Source organism: Panthera leo, chromosome A1 (genome assembly GCF_018350215.1).
Source record: "Panthera leo isolate Ple1 chromosome A1, P.leo_Ple1_pat1.1, whole genome shotgun sequence".
Taxonomy (NCBI): Eukaryota; Metazoa; Chordata; class Mammalia; order Carnivora; family Felidae; genus Panthera; species Panthera leo.
In genome coordinates, this window is record NC_056679.1 from 177197611 (window position 1) to 177204990 (window position 7380).

At 38.5% G+C, this 7380-nt stretch overlaps 1 protein-coding gene across 5 annotated transcripts in view; it reads left to right on the plus strand.

The window, feature by feature from the left end:
• The window catches only part of FBXW11 (F-box and WD repeat domain containing 11), a 120086-nt gene extending 113114 nt beyond the window's left edge, over nucleotides 1-6972 (plus strand). For all 5 annotated transcript variants that reach the window (XM_042946748.1, XM_042946729.1, XM_042946758.1 and 2 more), the window contains one exon: nucleotides 4409-6972. The gene's annotated coding sequence lies outside the window, so the exon portion shown is untranslated. The remainder of the gene's footprint in view (nucleotides 1-4408) is intronic.
• Nucleotides 6973-7380: the final 408 nt, after the last annotated feature.

The following is a 7380-nucleotide window of genomic DNA, read 5'->3' on the forward strand; positions in this document are numbered from 1 at the left end:
ACCGCCCTTCCCCAAAATCCTAAGGAAGATACAGGGAAGGAGAAATGGACCTAGATGAAAGCTGGTTTCCCTCCTGGTCTTTCCTTTCCCTCTTCAGCCCGCTCTCCATTCTGCTGTCAGTTAGGATCATCTTAAGCCCTGCCTCTGCCGTCCTCTGCCTTACTGGTTTCCTGCCGTTCACGGGATCATGGTTCAACTACTTCACATTAGCTGACAGGACTTTGAGCGTCTGGCTGTTACCTTGTGTCCTCACTATCCTCCCCATGCTCCCGTCTCCTGTTACTCCCTTCCAAAACCCTAGCTGCAGCCAGACTGAACTCTGTTTAATGTCTCTAATTACACTACAGTAGTGCAGACCTCCACCATCTCCCTCCCCTTGCTTGTGTCATTATGGCTTCTAGACAGCCCCACTCCCCCTCTGCCCTTTCATTTCATGCTTAATTTATTATTTGATATTGAAATGGTTTGCACGCCTGTCCCACTCACAAGGCCGTGGGCCCCCTTGTGTTGCGGAGCTCCAGGGTTCATTGGAGTCCCCGGTATATTGTAAGCGCTCATTGATGTTTGTTGGGCAAGTGACACCCATGGCCAAAATGACATATTTGTGTTTTTTCTCCAAGGCCACACAAGAATTTACCCTTAAGTAGATAAATACAGTTTTAGGGTATTCCTGCAGTCACCTTCAGCAAGCATAAAGATAATAAGTCAGTGAAAAATTGGAGTAAAGCATCTAAACTGACACGGTCAGGTACTAGATACATTCTGTAGGTAGACAGGTCACCTAGATGTACATGTCTCCCCCTGCCCCTGCTGCCCCTGTTGTTTTTTAAACCAGTTTTACGGAGATAGGATTTGTGCAAAACTTACACTCGTTTAGTGTACCGTTTGATGAGTTTTTACAAATGTATACCTGAAAGTACCTCCACAATCAAGATAAGAATATTTCTGTCACCCTCAAAAGTTCCCTTGTGCCACCTTTGTAGTCAAAGCCTGACCCCATCCCAGCCTTAGCAAAGACTGGCCTGCATCAGTTTACATTTTCTAAAGTGCACTGTCCACTGTGGTAGCCAATAGCCACTTGTGGCTATTGAGCTCTTGAAATGTGGCCAGTGTGACTCAGGAACTAAATTTTAAATTAAATTTTAATTGAATTTAATTGAATGTTTAATTGTATTTAATCATACTTTATTTAACATTACATTCAAATAGTTACACATAGGTAGTGATTCCTGTTTGGACCGGCATAGTTTCAAAAGTTTTATATTTTTAGCTTTTACATTTCCGTCTTTGATCATTTAATTTGTGTGTGTGGTGTGAGATAAGAAAGTCACTGGTCTTTTTAATATAGCTGTCTAGTTGTTCCAGCACTATCTGATTAAAAGAATTTCCATTTCTCATAGAATTGCTTTAGCGTCTTTGTCCAAAAGTCAATTGACCATTTATTTGTAGGTCTTTTTCTGGACTCTGTTCTAAGTCCATGATTTATGTGGCTGTCCTTTCGCCAATACCATAGTGTGTAATAAATGTTCCAACTTAAAAAAAAAATTGCTTTGACTATTCTAGATTCTTTAGGTTTTCATATTCAGTTTTGAATTGTCAAAGTCTATGAAAAGGACAACTGGGATTATAGTTAGCACTGCATTGAATTGTAAGATCATTCTGGGGGAGAATTTCCACCTTAACAAATGTTGAGTCTTACAACCCATAAACATGGTAGAACTCTCTATTATTTAGGTCTTCTTCAGCCTCCTAGCAGTATTGCACTTTTGCTTTGCTTTGCTTCCCTTTGCTTTGCAAAAGCAGCTTTGCACATCTTTTGTTCAATTTATTTCATTCTTTTTCTTTTCTAAGCTATACATTTTCCTCTGCACATTGCTTTAGCTGCATCCCACCTATGCTTTTGTTTTTCCACATAAGAGCAGCACATAAAATAGGACATGGGCAACTGTAGCTGGAATGGATAGTCTCAGGGGAATAGGTGTTTCAGAGAACAACTTAAGTGGTTAACGCTTTTTTTTTTCTTCTGTATTTTTGATATGTGTGTTTGTCTTCACATTCTGTTTAGAGAGGTACGTGGTAAAATCCAAGACATCCATAGTATGTTTTCCCTCTCTGGCATATTTAGTAGATGAATGTTAGAACACAGTAACATTTCACAAATTGGACAACTTTTACATATTACTTTAAAGTGCCCCGGAACAAGATTTCTTTGGTTGAGAAATGGAATAATGGTCACCAATGGTGTTTTCTCTCGTTGGCTGTGGTAGAAAGGAAACTGTGGTGTTACTTCTTCCAGGCCCTCCTCCCGCCCCTTTTTGGGAATGTAAGAACAACTGCCCTTGTTATGATCCACAATTATAAATCAATGGAAAAATCTTATCTGCTTTTTAAGCAGCACAAGCAGTGAAACCTCAAATGTGTTTGTCTCTTCAAAGTGAATTACTTTTGACAGCCTTGGCAGTCAGCTCTATAGATTTTACTGCTCTTTTCCAAATTCTTTTCATTTATTGTAACATGAAAAAAATTATTACCATGTGATACTGTAAGATTTATGCATAATAAGAAACACTACCCTAATGATGATTTAACCTTGCAGTAAAATATTCACCCCTAAAATAGAAGGTAAGAGTATTTCTATGTCAGGAAAGTTAGCAACAGATTTATTTGCTGAGTCATTTTTTTAAATTACTAACTCCTAAGAGCTAATATATACAGTAGTTCTCTTTTTTATTACAAGACAATATAAGATCATTATTAGGAAATTAGAATAAGTAGATAAGCCAAAAGAAAATAAACTCCTACTCATGATTCATCATTATTCACTCCCTTGTAGATATTCTTTCAGGCTTTCTAAAATTATGGTTGAGAACTGTATATGTTTTTAAAATGCTTTTTTCCCCCCTTTATTGTAAATTTGTTCCTTGTCTGTAATGTCAGTATTTGTCTAAATCACCATCCCTAATGGCAAAATAATATTCAGTTGTTTGCATGGGCCCTGTTATGTACATAAGTTTTCCCCCAGCTTTTAGCTGTTATAAAACACACTGCTGTAATCATTCTTTTAGCTTAATCTTTGCTTTATTACCTTTGGGTAAAATTCTAGAAATGTCTGCAGTGTCAGGTTTAAAGGTATGATGTTTAAAGACTTTGGTTCCTAGAGTCATGTTACTCACCAGAAGAGTTAAATCAGTTTACGTTCCTGCCAGCAGTGTTTGAGAGTGCCTACTCCTTATCTGTGGATGTTAATGTTTTAAAAATAATACTCTTAAAGATCCTTCATGCGAAAGCTGTGGTGAATGAAATTAAATCTCTTGAACTCATTGAAAAGGCTTATTAGGATTCTTGATCTTTATGAAAATAGACAACCTTTTAGGAAAGTTTCCTTTAAAAAAACATACAAGCTTTTAAAAAAATCTTTCTCTCTCTTTTTGTCAGAGAATCTTAGACATATAGGTAACTTTTAGATCTTCTAGGCTATTGGTTTAGTGCTGTGTTTGGAAAGGGTTGTGACCCATTAGTGATTGTGAAATCATTCTAATGGATTTTGACTTTGTTTTGATGAGATTTAGAATAGAAAATGTCAGCCTGCATTGTACATAGTAATGATAAGTTTAGGTGCGTGCGTGTGTGTGCGTGTACACATATTCATATACATGGATGAGTGTAGAATATATGATTAAAATGTGTCCCTGACTCAAGGTCACCATCAAAACAATATTTAACATTCAGTAGTCTTTCCCTCTACATTGTATTGTCCTTTTATACATGATTTATTTCAAAAAGAAGTAGTTTCTGATTATTAGCATTCTATTTAGAATGAATACTTTATTTACTAGTTTTTGCATATTTTTGTTTCACAGTGATAGATGAGGGCTCTCTCGGGCAGATATGAGACCAGCCGTCGTAGGCTTTGGATGTCATAAAAGATTATGCTAACTATAAAATCTAACATGAAGCATATTTTGTTACATGCATAATTTTTAGCAGGAAGCACTGAAAGATGTACGTTATAGGGGTCAGTCATCTCTTCTAATGCCCTCTCTGTCACTTAATGGCTAATGCTTTGAGCTAAACAATGTGTCTGAGCCTTAGTTCTTTTATTTGTAAAGTGGGTATAATAGTTTCTACCTCATAAGAATGTTGTGGTTTTAAATAAATATGATGCCTGGTATGTAGTACACTCAAAACATCTTGCAGCTTTTATTTTTTATATATTTTTATATAATACATAAAGTCTATTTTTTTATATTTTTGTATGTTTTATATATTTGAAAATCAGTAATGTGTTATGTGTGCACAAGGGCATGTCTGTGTGGATGTGGATGGGCTGTGGTGTATATCTCCATGTCTAACCAGAATATCCATCCATACTCCCTTTGTGTTTTGTTTTGTTGTTTTGTTTTCCCAGGGTTTCCTAGTCTTGAACTACTGGCTACATGGCTACCAAATGCCTAAGGGAGTTCTTCGCAGCTGAGTTATGAAGCTGGAATTGGTTCTAGACGCTGGGTAGATGCAAAGCAGCCTAACTCTTCCAAGTACCAACATTTCTCACCTCCGATTCCGGCCTCTACTTTGAGAAGGATACCTTAGCTTCACCGACTTCCAGTAGAACAGAAGCCCATTTCCTCCCCCCATCAGTGAAAAAAAACAAAATCTAATGCTTCAAATGTAAATTGTTCATATAAAAGGAACGTACAGTCTGTCTGTTTTACAGAAGTAAATCGACCATCAAGAGAAGACTTGGCCTCTAATTTATATTGCTTTGCACTTTGGTCTGATACTAAGAAACCGCATTCTTCTTTGGTGAAATTTTGGGTGCCAAACACCTACCCAGAATGTCCAGGGCTTTCCTTTTCAGAAGTTAGCATTCTCCTTTTGACCGTCCAAGTCATTATGAATTCTGACCTGTATTAGGAACATGTTGGACAATGGAAACATTTCTCTGGTTTGTTTTAGTAATATTTTTTGGGTCACACTTCCTTTCTGTACCAATTTCTTTTAATTTAAAGAACTATAAGCCAGGTTATATTATCTCCCAACAGGTAATATAGCTCTTTTCTTTTATTAACTGTTCTCTGTCCCCCAACCATCTGATATTTGGTAGAGTAACACTTTTACACGTGTGCTTGCCTCCTAATTTAAAATACTGTATCCGCATGTAGATATAATGTACATAACAGTTTAACCTCAAGGTTGCTAGAGTCAGGGCCCCTGTGCCTGAGACACTAATACAGAGTGTGTTCGCACTTAGCCATGGGCTGGGCTCAAGAACCTGATACCAGGGTTGATGTGGATTACCTAGAACCCTTCCTGCAGTATTCATACGGTATTTTTATTTTGTCATTGTCATTTTGTGTGTATGTGTGTGGTGTGTGTGGTTTTAACGGGAATCTTGTTTTTAAAATGTAGTTTCTAAAGGTTAACACAAAATGTTTCATTCATTGTGCAGCATATACAACAGAGAGGTACCTTAACATTATTTTTTGTTGTTCTTTTCCTCCCAAGTACTTCTCTGAGTACTAGCGTTCATTTGACTTCACTGTCAAAGATCATTCTTCCGTGCATTAGTAGCCCTGGAAAGGGAGGAACAAGAAGGCCCTGTTGACTGGGTTTCCTGGCTCTGGAATTCAGGCATCCTGGCTTTACCAGGATGTTAACCGGGCCTGCTCATATGTTGGAGCCCGTATCCCATGGCAGGTTGCTTCGGGGGCCCATCTTGGGTGGAAGGGTACTCCTGTGTGGTGCAAAGCCTCAAGCTCCTGAATCCCGTTGCCGTCATCTCTGGTGTCACATGTCGCTGTGGCCCTGGCAGGTTCTCAAAGCTCCCGAGTGCCCCGCAGCCTGAATGTGTGAATGGCACTCTCACGCCGACCGTGCACCGAAAGGACTTTGGCATTCGGTTGGCACTCCTTTTCCCTTGTTCAATATTAGGTTCCTGTTTGCCCCTTGCCATTGTTTCCAAAGATTAAGCAACGTCAGTAACATTTTAAAGGACCAATAAGAACCTCCTGTTAACTAAACCTCTTCCCGTGGAAGCACACTCTATAACTAAAGGGAAGGGCCCTGGGCTCTGTTCTGTCCTTTGCATTGAGAACGGTGTGGGGATCAAAGTGTGTGTATGTGATTTGTTTATTGGTTTGGCTTGGCTTTTTTAATTTTTCTTTTCTCCTTTTCTAAAAATGCATCCTTCCCTTCCACATGTTACCAAATTAATTTCTATTTTTGAGAAGTTGAGTCTCCAAGTGTAAAAAAAATAAATAAATAAAAGGAAATCTCTATTTCGTGAGGTAGATGTTGTAAGCTTGACAGTGGCTGTGGAAGTGAGTTCACCTTTACCACTCTCCACCTTACAGCTTTATATCAGACTGGTTAGGAGAGCCCGGGGGTGTGGGAGGGGCGGGGGAGGAGGCAATTCTTCTGAACGAATGGACTTTCTGTTGTTGTTTTTGCATGTTTAATATAGAAGTTCTTGTTCCTTGGGAGATCATGGCCTTTGAATATGCACACAACCTTTGAATTGTGCCTATTAAATTATAGCAGGGGACTCTGGCACCCAAGGAATTCTGACTTTCTGGGATTATAGTAGTAATTCCCAGCCGTACTCTGGACTTTATTTTGCTAACCATAATTGAGCAACTGTAAATTACTGCTATATTAATGTTTTAAAGCACTGGGATAGTCTAATTCTAACTTGTAATTAATTATGTTTGCCAATTATCTGTTTGAAATAAATTTGTGTCTGAACAGCTATTGAAACTGTTAAATTGTACAGATATTATTCATGACAGCTTTGTACTGTGGAATGTGCTTAATAAAAAACAAAAAGTTTGACTTTTGTCCAATAAATTGCTAAGTAATGTCAATAAATCAAGTATGAGTATTATGCAGTACACCTAATCTGGCTTCATGCAATTGTTACTTCAGCTACTAATTCAAAGCCAATACTCTTAATAAAGTGTTGCAATACTCTGATGCTCTGTTAAGAAATTTTTCAAAAAAAACCCACAACCAACTGTTATGTTCTCTCAGTAATTCAGTGATGTACCATTAAAGTTTGTAGATTAAAAAACAACAACAACAACTCATCTGCTCTGTAAAATGAGGTTGAAATCAAACTGCTTTTTGACTTGGGAGAGGTTTGTGTGGGATAATACCAGTCCGTGCTGGGGCGTCTTGCTCTTCTGTTTCACTTTCACCTGAGGAGCTGGGGGCTGGCTTCCCCATAAGTTCTTTCTTCACTGCTTCACAAGTTACTGTAAAAATCCGAAAACGGCCCCTTCAGTGTCCCAAGTGGCTCCGAGGGTAAGTGGATCCTCTGGTTCTCGAAGAAGCAGGTGGAGGTGTGGAAAGCACGCTTGCTGTCTGACCCCGGTAAATGCA